Source organism: Lathyrus oleraceus, chromosome 2, assembly GCF_024323335.1.
Source record: "Lathyrus oleraceus cultivar Zhongwan6 chromosome 2, CAAS_Psat_ZW6_1.0, whole genome shotgun sequence".
In the NCBI taxonomy this organism is placed as follows: Eukaryota; Viridiplantae; Streptophyta; class Magnoliopsida; order Fabales; family Fabaceae; genus Lathyrus; species Lathyrus oleraceus.
The window spans coordinates 331,982,215-332,007,801 of record NC_066580.1 but is presented as its reverse complement, the minus strand read 5'-3'; positions in this window follow the sequence as shown (position 1 = coordinate 332,007,801).

Below are 25,587 nucleotides of genomic sequence, written 5' to 3'. Positions count from 1 at the left end.
ATATGTTCACTATTCCCAGTGATGATGATGAATTTGGAAAGACGGAAGAGAGAGATAGAAAGGTCGACGCCCTTGCTGAAAAGATTCGCGCCATGGAGTGCCAGAATTCTTTGGGCTTTGATGTTATTAATATGGGTTTAGTTGATGGGTTGAGGATCCCGTACAAGTTCAAGGCACCATCTTTCGACAAGTACAATGGCACTTCTTGTCCCCGAACTCATGTGCAAGCTTACTACCGGAAGATATCCGCTTATATTGATGATGAAAAAATGTGGCTGTACTTTTTCCAAGACAGCTTGTCTGGAGCATCTTTGGATTGGTACATGGACTTGAGAAAAGAATCTGTCAGAAGCTGGAGAGAGTTAGGTGAAGCTTTTCTAAGGCAGTACAAGCATAACATGGACATGGCTCCGAGCAGAACCCAGTTGCAGAGTTTGTTTCAAAAGACCGGTGAGAGTTTCAAGGAATACGCCCAGAGGTGGCGTGAACTAGCTTCGAGAGTACAACCTCCGATGTTGGAGAGAGAATTGATAGATATGTTCATTGGAACCCTGCAAGGTGTTTTCATGGATCGTATGGGGAGTTGCCTGTTTGGTAGTTTTTTGGATGTTGTGATTTACGGAGAAAGAACTGAAAGTCTTATCAAAGCGGGAAAAATCCAAGACCCTGGTTCTTCAAGTTCTTCAAGTGCTAAGAAACCATTTTCAGGGGCACCCAGAAGGAGAGAGGGTGAGACTAATGCTATATATAATCAGAGAAATGGAAACAGAGGATAACAATACCGTCAAGTTGCTGCTGTGACTATTCCAGCAACCCAACCTCAACAACAATAACAACACCCATTCCAACCAAGACAAAGAGTGCCAGATCGTCATTTTGATCCGTTGCCAATGACTTATGCTGAATTACTCCTTGAGCTGCTCAGATTAAAGTTTGTTGAACTTCGCACTATGGCTCCATTAACAAGGATTCCCGCTGGTTATGATGCTAATGTCCGTTGTGATTTTCATTCTGGTGCGCCAGGGCACCACATCGAGAATTGTCGGGCTTTTCACCATAAAGTTCAAGACTTGATTGATGCCAAGACGGTTAACTTTGCTCCTACTCCGAATGTGGTGAATAATCCTATGCCTCAGCATGGAGGGCCCAGAGTAAATAGTGTGGAAGATGGGGAAAATTTAAACTTGGTAGTCGATGTTAATGACGTTCAGACTTCGTTGTTTGTGGTGAAGGAATGTCTGCTTAGAGGGGGAGTATTCCCGGGATGTGACGAGAATTATTCAGATTGTGGTAATCATGAAAATGGCTATGTGAAATTGAAAGAAGGTACCCAGGAATTGATGAATGAAGGTTATTTACAGTTTGATCGAGTAGTGAAAGACCGTGAAGAGGTATCGACTGTTACCATTTACTTTACACCGTCAGAAGGTCTTGTACGTGCTCCAAGAACTATTAGTGCGCCTGTGACTATTGGTACTCCTGTGACCGTAGCTGCGCCTGTGACCATATCTGCTCCGGTGACTGTTGGTGTTCCCGCGATTATTAATGCTCCAGTAACTATCAGTACTCCTACCACCATTGCTGCTTCTAGTGGAAGACTTTTTGAGAATAGTAGAGCAATTCCGTGGCAATATGACAATGCTTTTTGCAGAAATAGAAGACCTGAGAATCAAACCAGATCAGTAAATCAGACTCCAGTAACAGCTGGTTCGGCTGTGGGTAATGTGGGAGGACCCGGAGGATTTACGAGGAGTGGTCGTTTGTTTGCACCACAGGTTTTGAAGGATAACAATGCTGAGGCTCTTGCTAGAACAAAAGGAAAAGAAGTTGTGGTTGAAGAAGAACCAGTGCGAAAGGAAGTGCCCGAGAATTCTTTTGAGAAGGACGTGGAGGAATTTATGAGAATTACCAAGAAGAGTGATTACAAGATCGTGGATCAGTTGAACCAGACACCGTCAAAAATCTCTATTCTCTCTCTGTTAATGTGTCCCGAGGCACATCGTAAAGCCCTGTTGAAAATGTTGAATATGGCTTATGTGCCTCAAGAGATTTCTGTTAACTAGCTCGAAGGTGTTATTGCAAATGTTAACACGAGACATGGTTTAGGATTCACGGATCTAGACTTGACACCTGAGGGTCGCAATCACAATAGAGTTCTACGTATCACGATGGAATGCAAAGGCGTGGTTTTGTCGCATGTTTTGGTTGATACCGATTCTTCTTTAAATGTGCTACCCAAAAAGGCTCTGAGTAAGCTTGATGTCGAAGGGGTTGTTCTCATACCAAGTAATCTTGTTGTCCGTGCTTTTGATGGATCCAAGCGATCGGTTTGTGGTGAAGTCACGTTGCCTGTGAAGATCGGCCCGGAAGTGTTTAATATTGTCTTCTATGTGATGGATATTCAACCAGCATATAGTTGTCTATTGGGGCGTCCCTGGATACATGGAGCCGGAGCAGTTTCTTCGACTCTCCACCAAAAGCTAAAATATGTGTGGGATGGTCAAGTTGTGACCGTGTGTGGTGAAGAGGACATCTTTGTGAGCCATTTATCCTCCTTCAAATATGTGGAGATGGATGGAGAAATTCATGAAACTCTATGTCAAGCTTTTGAGACTGCCAGTATTGAGAAGGTGGCTTTTGTTGAATAGAAGAAACCATGTACCTCGATTGCGTCCTATAAACAAGCTATGGAGGTCATTCATTCAGGTAACGCGGAAGGCTGGGGCAAGGTGATTGATGTACCCGTAAAATAAGACCTGTTTGGCATCGGTTATCAGCCTTTTCAATCATTAGAGCAGGATGTCCAAAACCAGAAAAGACCGTGTACTTTCACTAGTGCTGAATTGATGAATCACGGGGATGTCTTTGCAACAGGCAATGAAGACGGTGACAGTGATTGTGATATGGATAATTGGGTGCGCCCGTGTACTCCAGGGGAGAAGATCAACAATTGGACTGCTGATGAAATAGTCCAAGTTACTCTTCAGACAGAGTAATTTTCTTTTGTTTTTCATTTTGCATGAAAATCCTACGCTCTGCCCAGGGCGTAGTGGTTCATTGTAGGGCCACATCATGTTTTGAATTTTCAATGATTATCATCAATAAAGGACGTTTTGCAATCAAATTTGTGTTCACTGTCTTTCTGTTTTTACTTTCATTTTCAAAACAATAAAAATGGCAATGTTTTTTGTTTTTTGAGACTTCCTTGAACTCTTTTCTAAAATAAAGCATGAAACATCATTCGTGAAGAATTGATCTTGCGGATTCCATTAAAAACAGTTCTGTTATGGCTCAGTATGACTTTGATAATCCCATTTACCAAGTCGAAGAGGAGAGTGAAGAAGATTGTGAACTCCCCTAAGAATTGGCCAGACTACTGAAACCGGAGGAAATGGTCATTCAACCTCATCAGGAAGAGTTGGAAGTCATTAACCTTGGTACTGAGGATGCAAAGAAAGAGATCAAGATAGGGGCTGCTTTAGAGGAAAAGGTCAAGAGAGGGCTGATTGAAATGTTGCAAGAATATATGGACGTATTCGCATGGTCGTATCAAGATATGCCTGGTTTGGATACAGATATTGTGGTGCACAGGCTACCTCTCAGAGAAGATTGTCCTTCGGTAAAGCAGAAGCTCCGCAGAACTAGTCCTGATATGGCTGTCAAGATCAAAGAGGAGGTTCAGAAACAGTTGGATGCAGGTTTTCTAGCAGTTACCAATTATCCCCTTTGGGTGGCCAACATCGTACCCGTGCCGAAGAAGGATGGTAAAGTCAGGATGTGTGTCGATTACCGAGATTTAAACAGAGCCAGTCCGAAAGATGACTTCCCATTACCTCACATTGATGTATTGGTTGATAACACTACTCAGTCCTCCGTTTTCTCTTTCATGGATGGATTTTCTGGCTATAATCAGATCAAGATGGCGCCAGAAGACATGGAGAAGACGACATTCATTACACCTTGGGGCACGTTCTGTTATAAGGTAATGCCATTTGGGTTGAAGAACGCCGGTGCAACCTACCAAAGAGCTATGACGACTCTCTTTCATGACATGATGCACAAAGAAATTGAAGTGTACGTGGATGATATGATTGTGAAGTCTCAGACAGAAGAGGAGCACTTGGTAAACTTGCAAAAGTTGTTCGAAAGATTGAGAAAGTTCAAACTAAGGCTGAATCCAAACAAGTGTACGTTTAGAGTGAGATCTGGAAAGCTGTTAGGTTTCATTGTCAGCGAGAAAGGGATTGAGGTTGATCCAGCGAAAGTAAAACCTATTCAAGAAATGCCTGAACCAAGAACGGAAAAGCAGGTGCGTGGGTTTTTAGGGAGGCTGAACTACATTGCACGGTTCATATCTCACCTAACAGCTACGTGTGAACCGATATTTAAATTGCTAAGAAAAGATCAAGCAATCAGGTGGAACAATGATTGTCAAAAAGCTTTTGGTAAGATAAAAGAATATTTGCAGAAACCTCCAATTCTTTTACCTCCAGTTCCTGGGAGGCCCCTGATAATGTACCTTTCAGTAACAAAGATTTCGATGGGGTGTGTATTGGGACAGCATGACGAGTCTGGTCGAAAAGAGCATGCAATATACTACCTTAGCAAAAAGTTTACTGACTGTGAAACAAGATATTCGCTGCTCGAGAAAACTTGCTGCGCTTTGGCATGGGCTGCTCACCGACTAAGACAGTATGTGTTGAACCATACTACCTTGTTGATTTCTAAGATAGACCTAGTAAAGTATATCTTTGAAAAGACGGCTCTTACCAGACGTGTGGCTCGTTGGCAGATGATTTTGACAGAGTATGATATCCAGTACACATCGCAAAAGGCCATCAAGGGTAGTATTTTGTCTGATTACCTCGTCGAGCAACCAATTGATGACTATCAGCCGATGATGTTTGAATTCCCCGATGAAGATATCATGTACTTAAAGATGAAAGATTGTGAAGAGCCTTTTGTCGAGGAAGGACCGGATCCCGATGACAAGTGGACACTGATGTTTTATGGGGCAGTAAATGTGAATGGAAATGGTGTTGGGGCAGTACTCATTAATCCTAAAGATGCACACATACCTTTTTCCGCCAGATTGACTTTTGAAGTAACCAACAACAAAGCTGAGTACGAGGCCTGTATCATGGGGACTGAGGAAGCCATCGATCTAAGGATCAAGACTCTGGACATCTATGGATATTCTTCTCTAGTGATTAACCAAGTCAATGGAGACTGGAACACTCATCAGCCGCATTTGATTCCTTATAGAGATTACACTAGAAGGATCCTGACTTTCTTCAAGACAGTAAAGTTGTATCATGTACCCCGAGATGAAAATCAAATGACTGATGCCTTAGCCACATTGTCTTCCATGATTAAAGTTCATTGGCAGAATCATGTGCCACACGTTGCTGTGAATCGACTCGAGAGGCCTGCGTATGTGTTTGCAGCCGAGTCTGTTATTGATGAGAAGCCGTGAGTATCCTGAAGGAGCGTCAAAGAATGAGAAGAAGACACTGAGAAGGCTAGCTGGAAACTTTTATTTGAACAAGGATGATGTGTTGTACAAGAGGAACTTTGACATGGTTCTGCTCAGATGCGTGGTTAGACACGAAGCAGACATGTTAATGCAGGAAGTACACGAGGGATCTTTTGGTACCCATGCTGGTGGTCATGCAATGGCCAAGAAATTGTTAAGAGCCGGTTATTACTGGATAACCATGGAATCTGATTGTTTCAAATACGCTCGGAAGTGCCACAAATGTCAGATCTATGCAGATAAAGTGCATGTACCGCCAAACCCTCTGAATATTATGAATTCTCCTTGGCCATTCGCGATGTGGGGCATCGATATGATTGGAAAAATTGAACCTACCGCTTCTAATGGACATCACTTCATCCTAGTCGCGATTGATTACTTTACCAAGTGGGTGGAAGCAGCTTCCTATGCCAATGTTACCAGACAAGTGGTTGCTCGTTTCATTAAGAAAGAAATTATCTGTCGTTATGGGGTTCCTGAGAGAATCATCACTGATAATGGTTCGAATCTCAATAACAAGATGATGAAAGAGCTTTGCAAAGACTTTAAGATCGAACACCACAATTCTTCTCCTTACAGACCAAAGATGAATGATGCTGTAGAGGCGGCAAACAAGAACATTAAGAAGATTGTGCAAAAGATGGTTGTGACGTACAAGGATTGGCATGAGATGTTGCCTTTTGCTTTACATGGGTATCTTACCTCAGTGCGTACGTCAACCGGGGCAACTCCGTTTTCACTTGTGTATGGCATGGAGGCAGTCTTGCCAGTAGAAGTTGAAATCCCTTCTTTGAGGGTGATGATGGATGTAAAACTTGACGAGGCTGAGTGGGTTCAAGGCAGGTTTGATGAGTTAAATTTAATTGAGGAAAAGCGATTAGCAACTGTGTGCCATGGACAACTATATCAGAGAAGGATGAAGAAAGCCTTTGATCAGAAAGTGCGTCCTCGAAGCTATCAGATAGGTGACTTAGTTTTGAAGAGGATCCTTCCTCCTGGTACAGATAACAGGGGCAAGTGGACTCCGAATTATGAAGGTCCATATGTTGTTAAAAAGGTCTTTTCTGGTGGAGCCTTGATGCTTACAACTATGGATGGTGAAGATTTTCCGTCTCCTGTGAATTCAGATGTAGTAAAAAAATAGTTCGCATAAACTGACCCGCTGGACAAAAAAAAAGTCCAGGCATAAAAGGGCATCCCGGCGAACCAAGAGAAAAAGAAAAGAAAAAGGTTCGGGCAAAAGTTAGGGATAAAGAATAAAAATAATATGTACACCCGGTAAGTCGAAAACCTGCAAAGGCGGCTTAGGCAAAAATGGGTATCCCGGTGGATTGAAAACCTGAAAAGGCGGTCCAGACAAAAGAGGGATTAAAGCGAAGACTACAGTCTGAGTTATCTGTACTTCATCGCGTTTCAGTGTCTACCATCTAGAAGGATATGATCGGTCCAATCACTCTTCTCAGAAAGCGAAGAATTTGGGGGAAAGTGAAGATCTATGAGTCATAACAGAATTGGAAAATAGTGGAATGTCGTGCTCACATTGCCAATAGGATAGTTTATTTTCTCTTTTGGCGCAATTACCTCTTCCTAGGAATTGCTTCCTGATGTATTTGCCTTTATAGGCCATTTTCAATCAATAAAAGTCGTTATTCAGTCAAATTGCTCTCTTGTGTTTTTATTTTACTGTTTTGTTTGCAAAAAACGTCCGAATTTTTGATAAACATTGCATCTAAAAACATGAAGGCTAGACAATGACGTGCGGAAAGATAAAACATCTGAAAGTCATTTTGAATGATGAGTACACTTGAGTATATCTTGTCCATACGATCCCCTGGGGCATGTATGTCTTGCCGTTTTGTAGGTTACTATCTTTGATTGATGGCTAAAGCAGATGAGCCAAAGTTTGTTCGAAGGAAGACCCTGTTGTTTCAACACTGTCCAGTCGTGTAAGAAGTTGGGTCGTCTAAGTCGAGTTCAGAATTTGTTTCCCCAGCATGGTCGAGAGGTTGGTGTTTTCCCAACAAGTGACTCCCCAGTTGAGTTGGTTTCTCTGTCGTTCTGAGAATGTCAGATCAGTAAGTATCCTCAGCAGAATTGTTGTATGTCCCCACAGAGTTGGAAGATCGAATCAGAAATTGTATGCTCAGTAAAATGATCATTTGCTTTCCCAACATGAGTTTTCCTCCCTTTGCATCTTTCATATAGTAATCATCATTTGCATTCGCATTCTCAAATCGTGTAGCATTTCCATTCAGTGTGGAGCATTACACCATAGAAAACTCAAACATATGCATACATGTATTAAACCAGATTGGATCATATCTCCGGAAGAGACGGATCATTTTTCAACATCAGTGTGGCACATTTGCAGTAGTTGCTCTGGGCAACATTCAGAGCCGATAATCCCAGTGAGATTTATTTTCTCACCAGTCCGTGAAAGGAAAGCTTGATTCTCTTCCGATTTAGTCACCAGTAAGTGTCTGCCTTATTTTGACATATGTAGATGTCATACTTGCGATACCGGTAAGTGTCGTGTTGATCCCCGTAAATGTCTGTGCTTTTCTTTGATGTCGGAAAACATCATCTTTCGATGTCGGTAAACGTCGAATTCCAATAGTTGGCGACCAATAAATGGCATGTCTCTCATGGTGTCTACCAAAATCATTCTGTCAACACCCGTGTGTGTCCTTTTCTTTTTTTTGGTGTCGATAAACATCATTGATTCGATATCAGTAAACATCAGCCGCTTGTTAACCATCGGTAAATGGTTTTGTCGTTTAAGATTCCCCAGCAGATTCGCTATCCGTAAATATCGAGTGTTTCATTTTCGCCATCGGTAAATGGTTTTGTTTCATAAGTGTATTCTTTCTTTGGTGTCGGTAAACATCATTGTTCGATGTCGGTAAACATCGAGTTCCTTCCTAGTCATCGGTAAATGTTTGGTCTTCTTTCACTTATAAACATCCTTGTTCGATGTCGGTAAACATCGAGTTCCTTCCCAGTCATCGGTAAATGTCTGGTCTTGTTTCACTTATAAACATCCTTGTTCGATGTCGGTAAACATCGAGTTCCGTCCCAGTCATCGGTAAATGTCTGGTCTTGTTTCACTTGCTCCTCCCCAGTGAAGTCGCCATCGGTAAATGGCCTCGCTCTCTTTGATATCGGTAAATATCAAATTTTGTTTTGAAGCTGCCATCGGTAAATGGCCTCGCTTTCCTTGATATCGGTAAATATCAAATTTGTTTTGAAGCCACCATCGGTAAATGGCCTCGCTTTCCTCGCTTCGTCACCTACAGAGTGCAAATTCTCCGGTTCTTTTGGTATTCAATCCCTGTTTACCATGAAAGTCTGATAGCCGCTGCCTTCATCCGTTCAGGTTCACAGTTGATTGAATAGGGGCAGCTGTAGCACCTCAAATTTGCCCTCCTCATTCATGCATTCATTTTTTAGGTCATTTAACATTTCATATTGCATTTCATCATGTCAATCAGAATTAGCTCCAAGAGGATGTCATCCAAGTCACTTTGTGGGTTCTATCTGAAGGATCAAGCTTAATAGGCTCAATACAGTTCAAAATTCAACTATGAAGCCAAAAGTCAACTGTTGGTCAACTGAAGGTGAAATGGCCAGGGAATGACTTGAGTTACTTCAAACATGTTCAAATAGGGTCTATTCATCATTCAAAACGTTAATCTTGAAGGAGCAAAAGTTTGTTAATGAGCTGTCATGCTCGCTAAGCGAGCAGAATGGGTCGCCTAACGAGTCCCAAGAAAAGCCACCAGAATCACCTACGCTCAGAGGAATTTCCTGAACTGTCATGCTCGCTAGACAAAGCCCACGCGTTTTGAAAATTAAAAAAAAAAGAAAAAAAAAAGAAACGAAAAAAGAAAATTAAAAAAAAAAAGAAAAAGAAAAAACGAAAATAATTAAATAAATAAATAAATAAATAAATATAAAGAAAAAAAATATAACAGAAAAATCTTGAACTTGGACCTCTCTCATTTGAGCCCACAAAGCCACGAAAATCAGGTTATAAATTCTAAAAAAATTCAGTGGAAAAGCCCTAGAGAGATTCTAACTAATTCAGAGCAACCTCCAGAGACTGAAGGGAATTAATTTGCAAAGAACCAATTCCCTCTCATATAAACCCTAAGATTGTTCTGCAAAGCCAACGGTGCAATTCAATTTCAATCGATCTCTCCAATCAGTAGGTATGTCATGTCTTGATGTGTGGATCCTTGCCCCCTGACTTTGAGTTTTGATACCCTTTTAATGCATTTGTTTGACAAGAGGTTTAGGCCTCCTACCCTTGGTTGCTTTTTGTGAACTTTAATGGCATGATTCATGTGATTCTCTTATTTGGTGCAACCCTTGATTGCACCCCATCTTGTTTCTCTAACCTGTTTGTTGAGTTTTTTTTTTGAGGGCTCACATGACTCTTGAAGAGATAGCTTGCTCGGTATTCCACTTTATTTGTGGGATACCATTTGGAGATTTATTCTGATTGCTTTGCTGACTTATTTTCTTTGATGGTGCTAGCCTGAGAGATCTCTGGGTTTCTTATTTCTTTAGTTGCTGTTACTTCGGATCTTTATCCGTGTGGTAGATCTCTTGATCCCTCTTACATCTTTTTTCAGCATTTTACCGCTTTCTTAGCTGAAAGACCTCGATAGGAGGCAATGTTTTTGTGTGTTTACTTTTGTGCCCAAAGACCTCCAAGAAGAGGCACCAATGCTAAAGACCTCCATGAAGAGGCAATTGACGGATAAAAGGGATTAGTAGTCAATCCCCCGTTATTCAGTGTGTCGTTCTTTATGCTCGCACTACGTGTCGATGCTTCAGAATAAAAGCCCAAGATCTTTTGTCCGGTCAGTCAGTGGAGAGGGTTCCACCTTTCTGAATCCCCACTTTTTGTCATGAGCTCACCCTATCCAGGGTTAAGAGCTATGAGGTATTATCCTTATTACCCGCTTGATCTGCTCACCCTGACGTTCAACGTCAGTGGTTAAGAGCCCATTTGATTACCTTTCCATGGCTTGTTTGTCGAGGTTGATATGACCCCTCTTGACTAAAGCCCTACCCACGGATGTTTGAGCCCCCTTGTTGGCGTGTTTACTTTATGCATGTTTGTTTTGTATGGTGTGATCGTCTCCCCATAGGACTGCTAGGCTTCGTATAGTCTCTCGTTTGCATGTCAATTAAGGTAGCACGGTTCCTTCGTCTAGGACTTCCTTTTTGCATGAGCATTCCTAAAACAAACAAAGTCATTGATTTTTCTTCTCCTAAGAACACGTTAACTCCTTCTACTACAGGTGAGTAAGTCTTCAAAGGTCGAGCATCCGGTAGATTGTGTAGTAACGTCATTCATCACAAAAAACAAACACATAGGTTAGCCGAGCTACGGTGCTCTGATTCTCAATCCTTCTTGAGATACGTATGCAGCAGGGTAGGGCCTGTGCGAGCAATAACTCTTTCTTTTCCCTACTTTGATTTTCTCTCTTTCGCATTGCATATAGGACTTTTTATACACACACTTTAGACATAAATAGCAAGCGTGGATCCTGTGGAGTACCACAGACGTGAAGGGGTGCGATAACCTTCCCTTCACGTAACCGGCCCCCTTACTCAGTTTTCTTTGGTTCGAGACTTTGTTTTATCCGTCCCCTCTTTGTTATGCAGTACTACCTTTCCCTTCTCTTGGGATAAAAGTACATAGCTGGCGACTCTACCTCTTTTTCCGCGCCACTCTTTTTGCGTTTGTACTTGGATTCGGGAAATCCGGGGAGCGACACCATGTCCATATTATATTTGTATTGCTTCACAAAAGCCTCTCATAATTCGTTGAATGTGCGGATGTTTGCACTATCCAACCGCATATACCAATGGAGTGCAGCACCAGTCAGGCTATCCTGGAAGTAGTGAATAAGCAATTAGTTATTATCTGTCTTGGTTGACATCTTGCAAGCATACATCACAAGATGACTGAGCGGACAACAATTCCCCTTATATTTTTCAAAGTCAGGCACTTTGAACTTCACTGGGATTTTGACATTGGGCACCAAACATAACTCGGCAACACTCTTCCCAAACAAATCTTTACCTCTCAGCGTCTTCAATTCCTTGCGCAGCTCAAGAAATTGGTCTTTCATTTCGTCCATCTTCTCATAAACATCCAGACCCTCAGACGGCTCAGAATGATAGATGGTGTCCTCTACGCAAGGCAAAGTTTGCACAACGGCAGGTGGCACGGACATGACCGGGCTAGATGCCGGCATGGAAGCAAAGGTAGGCGCAAAGCCTTCTGGGACAAAGTTAGGCGGCATTCCCCACGGGAATCCGGATGGCAGGTTCGGTGCGAACAATGTGCAGTATCAGCAGGCACGGTAGAGGTAACCACTTCTGAAGAAACAGTCCTTGCAGGAGGAGTTGCGGGCATTGGAGAAGCTTGGCTTTGAGCAGCAAGAACTGACTCCATCATGGCAGTCAGTCGGGCAATCTCGTCCTTCAGCTCTCTGTTCTCTTGCTCTAGATGCTCCATAATTTTCAGATGATTGGCTCTGGTATTGTACCGGTGAGTCATCTTGGCTAAAACACAAAAGAAACATCAATCAGACACCTAGCAAAAACCTGCTTATGCAAATGATGCATGAAGTGGAATGCTGGATTATTTTTATTTCCAAGGAACTTACTATATCATTTGCAAATATATAATATTTAAATGGCAATAATTTGATATGACCAGAAATCTCTTTTTATTTATATAAATTGGAAGGATTACACTGAGTACAATTTCAGAAACCAAAATAAAAAGATACAAGAGAAAAGGAGACTCGGTCTCAAAAGAAGCCTTCATCCGAGTCTTCTTGAGGACAAGCTGGTCAACATCTTCTTCCAAGCAACGGAAGGTTGAGCCATGCTAGAAGATGAAACCTCTGGCTCTCTCTGTCTCTTCGCCACTTGATCTTCAAGTAGCTCAATAAGTGCATCTTTGTCCTTAGACTCCAACTGCAACTCTTCATGCTTCTTGCTCAAATCATGAAATGCTCTTCCCACATATCCTTCTCTTGCTTCATCTTGACGAGTGCGTCTTCCAACTCCTCTACATCTTGGTTAGGGAGAGTTAATGGCTCAACCACAACCATATACATAGGTCTTTCACAAGGATAAAGCATCTTTAACTCCAAATATCTCTTCTTCATCCAAAGAGTGTAAGCTTCCAAAGCTACATAATTGCGCGGACCAAGCTCAAATCTTCCTTTCCTATGCACATTATGCCAAGCATGCACAATCTTCTACTTCAAATGTTGGGGATCATTACCCTCTTGATAGAAAAGATCTTCTAACAACATGTTATTAGGTTTGTCTCTCAAGCGGAACCCAAGTTGACGACGAGCCAAAGCAGGGTTGTACTTAATTCCTCCTTGTGTACCAATGAGAGGCACATTAGAGAATTCACCACAACTATCAATGATCTCCAAACTGCTTAAAGATGGGTCATACCAAACTATATCATCATTCGTGAGAGACATAAGTCTCTGAGACCATATTAGACATTGTTTGTTATCCACAAAAGCAGGCGTCTGAGGCAAGTGCGAAATAAACCACTTGTACAGAAGAGGAATGCAACAGACAATCGTTCCACCACCCTTAGAATTCCTTAGATGCAAAGAGAAATACATGTCACCTAACAAAGTAGGTACATGATTCCCAATCAAGAAAAGTCTAATGGCGTTAACATTAATAAAACCGTCAATGTTAGGGAACAATGCTAATCCATAGATAAGCAACACAAATATAGCTTCAAAAGCGTCCACACTACCAACTTGAGCAAAAGTTGTAGCTTCCTTGATGAGGAAAACAGATGACAACCAAATAACCCTCCTTTCTTCACCCAATGAGCCTCTATCTCAGACTTCTTCAAGTGAAGAGCTTCAGAAATAGTACTAGATCGGGGAATCTCCTCAAATCTACTAAAAGGCACTCTACTAGAAACAGGTATCCCCAAAAGATGAGAATACTCCTCCAATGTAGGCACAAGCTGATAATCTGGGAAAGTGAAACAATGGTAGAGAGGATCATAGAACTGCACCAATACACTCAAGAGTCCTTCAACCACATCAACAAACAAGATGGACAGAAGCTTCCCATGACGTTGTTTGAAGTCCAAGGTATCTAATACAAAAGATGCTAGCTTCCTTAACTCTTTCAAGTCGGGACATCTGAAACTGTACTTCTTACTGTTCCTTCGTCCACAATCCATGGTCTGAAAATATTTGCAAATGATACCTTAGTTCCTTGAAATTTTTGTGTGATGAATGTTATGACGCGCATGAATGCATGAATGCAAAAATCACAAATAAGGGATCATACACAAGGCAAAAAAAGGTCAAGGGATGAATCAAGTCATTGTCAAGATCAATCATCCATTTTGGTGGATTATGGTTTACACCTTATCAACACCCAAGTTCCATTGATATTGACAAGACTTGATTGGATCAACCAAGAATCAAGGGTTTGTTGCAAGTCACAAGCATGGAGTCTGGGTAAGAATCATCCCAAAGGAGTGAACTAAGGATAAAACCTATAGATCATGTTCTAAAAAGTTCCCATTGTCTTAATTCCATCTATCGGATATTACAGGTTAAGATGACTGACTCATCGACCTATAATATTCTCATAAGAAACTCGTCTGAGTGTATTATCGCGTAACAATTGTTATCAAGTCTACACCTGAACAGTTTCTGCACTACGTCCTAAATAGGGCAAGATGGGTTAAATGTTCTAAGGTCCTCAACTTCTCGGACCCAATTAGAAATAGTAATGCCTAACCACAAATACTTGTGTGACATTTCCAAATCCAAAGGAGTCTCCATTGAGCAGATGGATCTCAAGCCAACTTGTTAAGGACTACTCCACACAAGTCAAACATGACTATACCATCCTCCTATCTTAAATGCACTCAAGTTCGGGTTAGAACTTATCTCACCACTCAGAGATCACCAAGAACAACAAGCAGATTATATCACACATACATATATACAAACATCACATATATACAAAATATAATCACACAAAAAGTAGGTTAAACCAACTGGAGACTACTCCCCAGCAGAGTTACCACTTAATTTCTGTAGCGAGAAATTCATGATCATTAAGCTATTGACAAGCTAGAGATCAATTAATAAGAGTCGTCACCGCGCTTTTATTGTTTCCAAGGGAAAAGGGGAAAAGTACGAACGAAACCCAAAAAGTAAGAAGTTTTCAAATAAAAACTAATAAAAGTCAGAGATCACAGGTGAGGGGGTTGGTTACACAGAGGGAATGTGTTAGCATCCAAAGTGTCCTAGGTACTCCTATGGAGCCCTTTTTGTATGCATATGTATTTTGTACAAAGTGATATTTTCAGACAAATAGAATGAGGGGATGAGAAAATAATTCATTAATTATATTTTTGTGTTTGACAAGACCTTCGAACTTGTGCCTACGTACCAACATAAAAATGAGGGATCAAAACCTCGTAGTTCGTGATACAAATTTGAAAATGGATGCATTGATTTTAACAAAATTTAAGTTTGAAAGGCACAAAGGCCTAAAATGATTTGAATGAGTTAATTATTTTTGGCCTTTTGAAAGTTTAATTCAAGTATTGTTAAGTTTATTTACAAGTTTGATTTAAGAAAATAAGTTTGAAAATGCAATGGCATAAGGCCAAAGTTTCTATCTTTTTGGAAAAAATGGTCAAAGTTTAGAACAAAAGTAGTTCACACAAAGAAGATTTTGAAAATGGAGGGAGAGATTTTGAAATTAAAGAAATGGGGAGAAGATGAAGAGACTATCCTATGTATAAAATTTAAAAGTTTAGAGTTGAAAAGATCTGACCAAATGGGTAGCAATCCAATAGACAAAAATGTCAATAGAAACCCAGTATTCCCTTGGACTTTTAGAATCAAGCAACACACAAATGCATAATTATATTATCTTGAAGAGCAAGGCATCAAATAAATATGGCATCATCCAAGCTTATCCATTCCATGATCTCCTCCAAAATAGCCCATGCAACATATGAATTCCACAAGTCACAGGTTCAAAATAACAGCTTCACAATGATCATGTTGCAGATGAATCCTAGAGAGGTCTTCAAAGATGTATCAGATGAAGTTCAAATTCCAAGCACTTGGTTCTCAATAAATTGGCATTGGCCAGGTCCTTTAGCATAGGAATGTTGCCTAAGTTCTAAGTCCATTTGTCCAAGATCAAGCCAACAGTCCACTCAAAAGTTTTTAGGGTTCTTTTGTTATTATTATGTACATTAATGGTCAAAGACCACACAAACAAGCAAAGTATACACAAACAAAATATATCACACAATATGGTCCAAATGGACAAAGTGAAAATTACATTAACATAAACATTTAGAATGATATGAACAATGGCAAATGAAATAAAGTGCTAAAAGTAAATTGCATTAAAGTAAAAGCTTGAAGTTAAAAGTTAATAGTTAGTAGGTTAGAGGTTAGTTTTGTTTTGCTTTTGCTTTTTCAAGACATTTTTTGGAGAACACTCAACCCACTTATCACAAGCATGGATCCTTGAACCAAAACATCTTCCAAAGGAAGGAAAGAAGGCCAAGTTTCCACACAATACCATGAAAGAGGGGAGACTTACAATCTCACTAACTAGAATGCTTATGCCTTTTATGTCAAAAATTTAGCGCTATGTTAAGCAATCGTAATTGGACTTAAGTAGAAATCACAACTATTTGAGATCCGGCAATAGAATTTTGGTGTTAATGCATGTTAGAGACATAGTATAATGGACTATACTCATGAAATATACCACACACAAAAAGAATATGCAAAAGGTGTGGCCTAATCTCATCCATACTCATGTTAATTTTTCAATCAACTAGCATTAGAACTTTGAGATGTCATAGGCCAAATGGAATGAATGAATTAAGAAGAGGAATGAGATGAAGTGGAAAAGGGATGAATGAAATCACAAATTGGTCAAAGGAGGACTTTTACCAAATTAATATCATTCATTCATTTTGGGAGATGAAATGTACATTCCATCAATCCCCTAAATCCAATGATATTAACTTGACAAAGTCAAATCAACCTTGACCAAGGCCCAACAACAATAAGCAAACTCAAATAAGTCAATACAAATGGCCAACAAAATTTAATTGGCATTTATTCAATTACAAAAAATAAAATAGTGCATTTAAATCAAATATGTTTTGTCCAATTCCTAAAATCTCATCAGAGCACCAAAGAAATCCCCATAAGATTTATCATAGGTCAAACAAGGTCAAAGGACCTTGGAGAAAAACTTTCATAATTTTTGGACATTTAAAAATATTTTTAAACAATTAAAAACAAATTCAAAATCAATTAATTCATGAAAAATATTAATCATGATCCAAAAAATAATTTTAATTTAGAATATGAAAGATAAAAATATTTGAAATTTTTTGGTGAAAGTCCCATATTTTTTGGATCAATATTGAATTTAATATGAATTATTGAAGAAAATGCAATTAAAATAAAAATTCAGAAAATCTAAATTGCGTGGACCATCAGATCTCCCTCATTAATTGAGGTGGCAGATTAGATGGTCCCTAGCACGCGTTCCACATGGACTTGAGTCAACAGCGCTGCAACTTGGGTAATCAACACCAACGATCAAGATTAAAATGTAAGGGACGAATCATGTGGTTCAAAGCCTTGCCAACTCATCGCCGGAGCCAGAGCTCCCGTCATCTTCTTCGGTGGACCCTACCGGACTGGTCCACCATGAACCATCACCATAATGAAAAACAAGGACATGATCTTGAAGAAAAAATGACACTGAACTCGAATCTGACCTTCATTCACTCCAATTCCAAGTATATTGAGAGATACATGGAGTTGAAATTTGAGGTACATGAATCGAGTTGCTTCGATTTGACCTCAAAGCAACTCAATCTTCTTGCCTACATTGGTAGGACTTCAGACAACCAAAGAATCAATAGAATTGGGCAAGAATTTGAGAGAATCGAAGAGTTCAAAATTTCTAAAAAATACCTTCAATGGAGGTCTGGATTCAACAGGTCTTGATCTTGCTTGTGCTTGGACTCACTCCACTTGCTTGCAGGAGAAGGATTGAATGGTTTAAAAGATATGGATTCCTGGAGAATTGAATTCCAAAATAGTGGATATTCAAGCTCAAATTCAAGAGAATTTTTCAGGCTTATCCTTTGAGAATTGAGGGTTCGAAATGGGGGATCAAAGCTGGCGCGATTGTGTGTCAATTTTTGAGAAATTGAAGCTCTATTTATAGCTGAAATGGTTGATAATTGCAGACTTCCAATTCCTTTCCAATTATGGAAAATGGTGATGTAATGGTGCATGGGCGCGCATAGGCCCATGAAATGATTGCTAGAGGTCCAAAAATGAACATTAGATACTCTGAAGTAAGCTTGGATTGCAAGGCAAATGTACATTTGTGTTTGAAGTTTGATCCATGCCAAGTGATGTCACCCAGTTTAAGCCATGCGCAGCCTATGCATTTCTTGTCCAAAATGAATGAATTTGATCTCTTTGGAAAGATGAGATTAAGAGGAACACCTTTCATGTTCAACACTTTTTTATTTGGAGCTTGGAACTTATAGAAATTTGAGGTGGAAGTTTGGAAATTTTTGTCATATGAAAATTTTTCTAAGTGTCAAGCCATATGTCTCAATATTCCACCTTGCTTAACTTTTTATAGGAGATTCAAATGAGAAAAGTGTATTCATAAAAGTTGTAGCTATATCAAAGACCTTCAAAATGGTAACCAATTTCATGTCATTTGGATTTGAAATGATAGAGTTATGCATTTTTGAAATTTGGAAAAATCACTTGATCAATGGTATAGGTCAAAAGTGACCTATAATGTAGCCTCATATCACATGCTCAAAAAAGTTTAATTATCTCCCACTACAAACATAAAAGTTTAAGTAGACACATTTAATTTGATTGTGAAACTTGGAAATCTTTCATCTCATAAAAATTGAGCAAGTTATGGCCTTGGGAAGTTGACTTTCAAATTAGGGTTTAGACAAAATGACCTATAATGTTTCAACATAAACAAATGATTTTCCAAGCAAAACTAGATCTAGGTCTCAACATGAAACTTGTTTGGAATGTCTTTTAGAGTAAGGTTTCTCTTGGAATAATTTTCATATGGTGAAAATTGTAAGAGATAGGGTCTAGGAAGACCTAGTTTTGATCAAATGAATTCATCTGGCCAACCACCATCAACCAACTTGCTAATTTCCAATTCTCTTGACTTTATTGGCTCATGGTAGATCATATATGCGTAAGATGATGTATTTTGAAGTTCCCCTTGAGAAATTTTATCAATTGGTGAGATATCTTGTTGGAGAAGTTACTCAAGATACCTAGTCAATCTAGGGTTTCCAAGGCAAATCACCCACAAACTCTTAAAGAAAACTTGATCAATATAACATGTAGAGATCATTGGGATTCCTATATTATGTTCATAACCATTATTGAATCAATTCTTGGTTGTGCTGTTTATTCATGAGGGTCTCAAACCCTAGATGTAAACTTGATGAATCAATGAGATCATGCCCTACCTACAAAAGAGTTAGGCAAATGCAAAGACATATTTTTGGTATTTTGGTTAGTAAAATGATAATATACAAGTATTATATAATCACAAAGTGCTTGGTGATCTCTCCCAAAATAAACCCAATGAAAGAGGGGTAAGGAGGATGCCAAGGTATGATCCCAATGCTAATGCTTATGATGGATTTACATGAGGGATCTTAGGGTCAAAATTGGGGTCTTACAGTAACCAAGAAAGTTGTTGTAAGATTTATCAAGAATCAGATTATATGTCATTATGGTGTGCCGAGTAAGATCATTACTGATAATGAATCGAACTTGAAAAATAATATGGTGGAAGCTCTTTGCAAAGACGTCAAGATCGTACATCATAAATCTTCTACTTATAGACCCAAGATGAATGAGGTCGTTGATGCTGCAAATAAGAACATCAAGAAGATCATTCAGAAAATGGTTATAACATATAAAGATTGGCATGAGATGCTCCCGTTTGCTTTGCATGGGTACCATACGTCCATCCACACTTCAACAGGGGCAACCCCTTTCTCTCTTGTTTATGATATAGAAGTTATTCTCCCCGTGGAGGTTGAGATCGCATCATTGCGTGTTTTGATGGAGGCCAAGTTGACAAAAGCTGAATGGTGCCAGACCAGATATGACCAGTTAAATTTGATTGAAGAGAAAAGATTGACTGTCATGTGTCATGGTCAGTTATATCAGCAAAGAATGAAGAAAGCTTTTGATAAGAAGGTCAGACCTTGTGTGTTCATAGAAGGTGACCTTGTGCTCAAGAAGATTTTATCTTTCAAACCATATGCCAGGGGCAAATGAACTCCTAATTATAAAGGCCCATATGTTGTGAAGAGAGCCTTTTCAGGTGGTGCTTTGACTCTTACAACTATGGATGGTGAAGAGTTCACTCGTCATGTGAATGCCGATGCACCAAGAAATACTTCGCCTAAAAAAAGAACAACTCGCTAAGTTGAAAACCCAAAAGGACGACTTAGGCAATAATGAGCGTCTCGGTGGATTGAAAACCCACAAGGGCGATCCAGGGAAAAGTTAGAGACATAAAACATAAAATTTATGCCGCTAGATTGAGTACCCCACCTTGGGGAAATCTAGGCAAAAATTAGGGATTATGGCAAGTAACTGCATTCGGCTAGTCCTGATCATTGGAGTAGTTTTGAGCAAGTCGTTTGATTCTAACTCATCATTCTTAACCAAGAGCACAATGGATATTGAAGTGGGTAGGAAGAGTAGTGATCATTGTATCCAATGTAGCCCTTTTTTCCATGTAACTTACCATTTTTCAACTTTTGTAAAGATCTATGGAGTCTTGTCATTTACATACTACCAACCTATTAAACAATGTTGAGCTTTTTATCCAATTATTTCTACTCTTATTTATTTTCAGCTAAATAAAATTTAATTTTTATGATGATAATTTTGAAATAAATTAATAAATAAAGATCATTTTTCTTAAGAATATAAAAGGAATTACTTTAAGAACAATCGATTTCAGCAAGGAATATCAACAACAGTCTGAGAACAGGTAAGTCTTGACAATGCTAGGCCTGATTGGTCTTCCCCAAGCAGTCGGTTTAGTGATTTTTCCTAAACAATTTGTCATTTATCCCCAGTAGAGTGGAGCTGGTGATCAGTCCCTTTTGAAGACCCTGTACAGAGTGTTATCTCCTGTATTTCTTGGAAAATTTCATCTGCAGATATCAAAGATCTCTTGTTTTCGGCCGCATTTGGTTTTAAGCAACTTTTGATTCCCCTGCGAGGTTGTCTCCCATTTGATATGGTGTTTCCCTAAAATTCCCCACAGAGTTGAATCCTCATCAGATCTTTTCCCTCTCTGCCTAGCCAGGATTGATTTATTCAGAGCTATTTGATTTCTTTGTTCATCCCCAACATCTTCTCCAGTTGGTGTTTCCATCTTGTTGAGATTAGCCGAGTGTTGCAGCGGTGATTCGAATCTGGAATATTTATATCCTTTGTGATTGTTAGCATAATCATCAATCATATACATACATATTCATACATAAGATATTTTCTTATGAATTTTATTGCATCTGATTTCTTATCTCTGATCCCCTGCTATGGTGATACTTTTGCCCCATAGATTTGGTGTGTCTGTCCTCCTTCAATTGTAGAGTGTCAGCCCCTTAAGCAGAAAGAGTTTAACCTTTCTCATACCCCACTAAGTTATTTCCTTGTGGATGATTATTATTTTAGTTTCCTCCGCAATTAATTATCTGGATGGAACCACTTCCCTTGAGATATATCCTTAATGGGTTAAGTCATTTGTTTGATCGTTTCTTTCTAGTTACTACCTAGATGGATATTTTGGTCTCCTAAAAGTCTATTACCCAGTAACTGGTAATTTTCTTCTCGATTTTCGAGTACATTACTTTTGTCCAATACCCGATAAAATGTAATCTACTTCCTTTGTTTTCCCCAGTGGATTCATTATTTTGTTTCCCCAAGCAGTCTATCCTTGATATGTTCATCCTAACCGATGACGGGTATTACCCTTTTGTGGTTTTCTACCCAGTAAAAAGGTAGTCGTAATCCCTATTTCATTCCCCCAAAGATTTAATCCTTGATATGTTCATCTTAACCGATGACAGATTTTCTCCTCTTTGCGGTCTTCTGCCCAGTAACAGGTAGTTGTAAATCCTACTTTCCCCTGCTGAGTTTGTCCTTGATATTTTCATCTTAAATGGTGACAAATATTCTCTCTTTGGTATTCTATCCAGTAATTGATAGATATAATTCCTATTTTTCTCCAGCAGTCTATCCTTGATATGTTCATCCTAATCGATGACGAATATTCTTCCTTTGAGTCTATCCTTGATATGTTCGCTTTAACCGGTGACGAATATTCTCTCTTTGGTCTTCGGCCCAGTAACTGGTAGTTGTAAACCCTATTTGATATATTCCCTAGTAGGTCATTCTTAGCCAGTAACCGGTAACGAATGTAACTCCTTTTTCTCAGCGAGTCATCCTTGATATGTTTACCCTAATCAGTAACGGATGTCCCTCTATCAGAGTACATTATCTTTCTACCCAGTAATCGATAATGGATAATATACTTTTGGTACTCCTGTGTTGAAGTTCATTCTTCCCCAGTTGAGTTTGAGTGCGTATTTCCTCAATTAAATTGCCATCCCCTGTTTGGTTCGAGTATTTCAGCTTTGTTCTAACTTACCCGTTTCCCCCGTAAATTTTTCCTTATTCCCCAGACCGAGTCCTTCCATTGATTTATTTTCATGGAAATTCCTCTCGTATCCCCAGTAGTTTTTAAGTTGTAGCCTGGCCTACGCATAACCGCTTATCCCCCCAGAGTCTCTGTCTCCCCAGTGAGTGTTCCCTATGGAACTCATTATGCTCATGTGGATTTTCAGTCTCTCCAGATTCTTTTCCTTTGTGGTAATATTTACCCCACATAGATTATTTTTAGCATTTCATATCATATGCATCACGAGGTCTCTTAGGGACTAAAATTTGTTTCTATATGTTGTTATTTAAGTCCATTCTACTGAGTTGATACAAAGATTTTAACCTTCACATCCTCAGTTAGAATGTCCTTAAATATAGGAAACTGTAAGACCCCAATTTTGGCCCTAAGATTCCTTGTGTCATCTCATCATATGCATTGACTTTGAGATCACACCTTGGCATCCTCCTTACCCCTTATTCATTGGGTTTACATTTAGAGAGGTTACCAAGAACATTTGATTGTATCATGCTTTGTTTTTCATTATTCACTAACCAAAATACCAAAAATATGTCAATGTATAGTTTGTTGCTTTTGTAGGTAGTGTGTGCATCCACCAATGCCTCATCAAGCTCATATATAGGGTTTGAGACCCTCAACGCAAGGAGACTAATCAAGAGATGGTTTAAATTGGTTCTAGACATCATATATGGATCCCCATGGTCTTCACATATCATTTTGATCAAGAACTCATCAAGAGTTTGAAGCTTGTTTACCTTGGAAGCACTAATTCATCTGGGTATCTTTTATGACTTCCTCAATAAGTTTCTTCATCATTTGATAAAATATTTCAAGGGATGATTCATATTACATCATCTTACACATATATTATCCTCCATGAGTCTCAAATATCAAGATAATGTCAAGTTTGCAAAATGGTTCATGGTGTTTGACCAGACAAAGTCAACTGGTCTAAACTGGGGTTCCCTAGACCCTATCTCCTATTACTTTTGTCATATAAAAATGATTCTAAGAGAAACGTTACTCCTTATGAAATTCCAAACAACTTTCATGATGAAGTAAATAGCTATTTTTGCTTGGAAAGTCATTTTTATGGTGAAAGATTATAGGTCATTTTGTCTGAACCCTAGTTAGGAGGTCAACTTCCAAGGACCATAAGTTGCTCAATTCTTATGAGATGAAAGCCATTCAAGTTCCATGTTAAAATTCAAGTTGTCCATTTCAACTTTTATTTTTATAAGAAGTTCAAATTCAACATGAAAATGCATGTGCCAAGAGGAAACATTATAGGTCATTTTGGGTCATTACCATTGAACAAGTGATTTTCCATAACTTTTAAAATCTATAACCCCTTCATGCCAAATCCAAATATGGTCCAATTTTAGACCAAATTGAATAGGTTTGAAAGAGCTTCAACCTTTATGAAGGAACGTTTCCCATTTGAAGTCCATAACAAAAGTTATTTAAGGTGGAAGAAGTGAACATTTGACTTGGTACTTAGAAAATTTTCAAATTTGTTTGATTTTTCAAACTTCCACCTCAAAATTCACCATGATCCAAACTTCAAATCGAAAAGTGTTCAACATGAAAGTTGTTCCCCTTGATCTTAACTTTCCAAAAAGTCCAAGATCACCTCATTTGGCAAAGAAATGAAGGACTTGCACATGGGTTATTTTCAAAGGACCATTTGGATGGATTTCACCTTCACATTTCAAATTCAAATGCATGGCCACATGACATGATTTCAGAATTGTACACAAGCATTGTTGGACCTGAATACATCAGTTGACGGGCCTATCACACACCCATGCAAGTATGCAATGCAAATTGCTAAATTTGACAAAATTTGGAAGTGTGTGGAAATGAATCACATTGGTTATAAATACAACCCTCATGGCTCAGAATTGAGGACCTCATGCCCAAGATTTGAACCTGTAATCCAAACCCTCACCATTAAAGGATAGTCTTGAAGGTTTTCATTTGAAAATCGAGCTTCAAATCTTATTCTGTTTTGAGATTGAAACTCCAAAAGTCCAAGCTTTTCTTTGATCCTAATCATCACCTACAAGCTTCTGAAACCAAGCCAAGGACAATTGGAATCAAGATCAAGCAAGGTTGAAGCTCCTTCGAAGGTAATTTTTCAGAATTTTCATCTCTTCGGTTCTCTCTCAATTCTTCACTATTCTTTGTGATTTTTGGTTGGCTGAAGTCCTACCAATGTAGGTAACAAGATTGAGTTGCTTTGAGGTCAAATCGAAGCAACTCAGTTCATGATCCTCAAAATTCAAATCCATGTATCTATTGATATACTTGGAATTGGAGAAAATTGAGGTCAGATTCAAGCTCCTGAGCATTTTTTCTTTGAATCCATGTCCTTGTTTTTCATTTTCATGGTGGTTGGTGGTGGACCAGTTCGGTGAGGTCCACCAGAGAAGAAGACCGGAGCTAGGGCTCCGATGATGTGTTACCGTTTCCAAAGCCATTGGATCATGGTCTCATGTTTTAATCTTAGCCTTCTGTTTTGATTACCAACTGTGCCACGCGTTTGACTCAAGTGTTGGTGGAATGCGCATTTTTGGCCATCAGATCTGCCACCTCAATTAATGAGGGAGATCTGATGGCCCATGTTTTTTTGAATTTCTTTTTAATTTCTGATTTTATGTTTAATTGCTTTATTTTTCTTAATTCATAATAATTTCATTTTTAATCCATAATATATGGGACTTTCACCAAAAATCATTAAATATTTTCCTCTTTCATTTTATGAATTAAAATTATTTTTTTGGATTAATTTTGATATTTTTCATGAATTAAATGTGTTTGTGCATATTTTTAATTGTTTAAAAATACTTCTGACTTTTCAAAAATCATGACTTTTTTTGTCTAAGGTCATTTGACCTTGTTTGACCTAGGATAAATCTCTTGGCCATTTATTTGGTGTTTTGAAGAGATTTTAGGTTTTGAACAATTTAATTTGTATTTTAATGCATTTTTAATTTGATTTTTAATTGATTAAGCGTGTAAAAATTATGTTGAGTCATTTTTATGGTTTGTGATGTTTGACTATTTATTTAGGCATTGGTCAAGGTTGATTTGACTTTTGTTGGATTGAAACCATTGAATTTAGGGGATTGATGAAATGTATATTTCATCTCCAAAAATGGATGAATGATTTTAATTTGATAAAA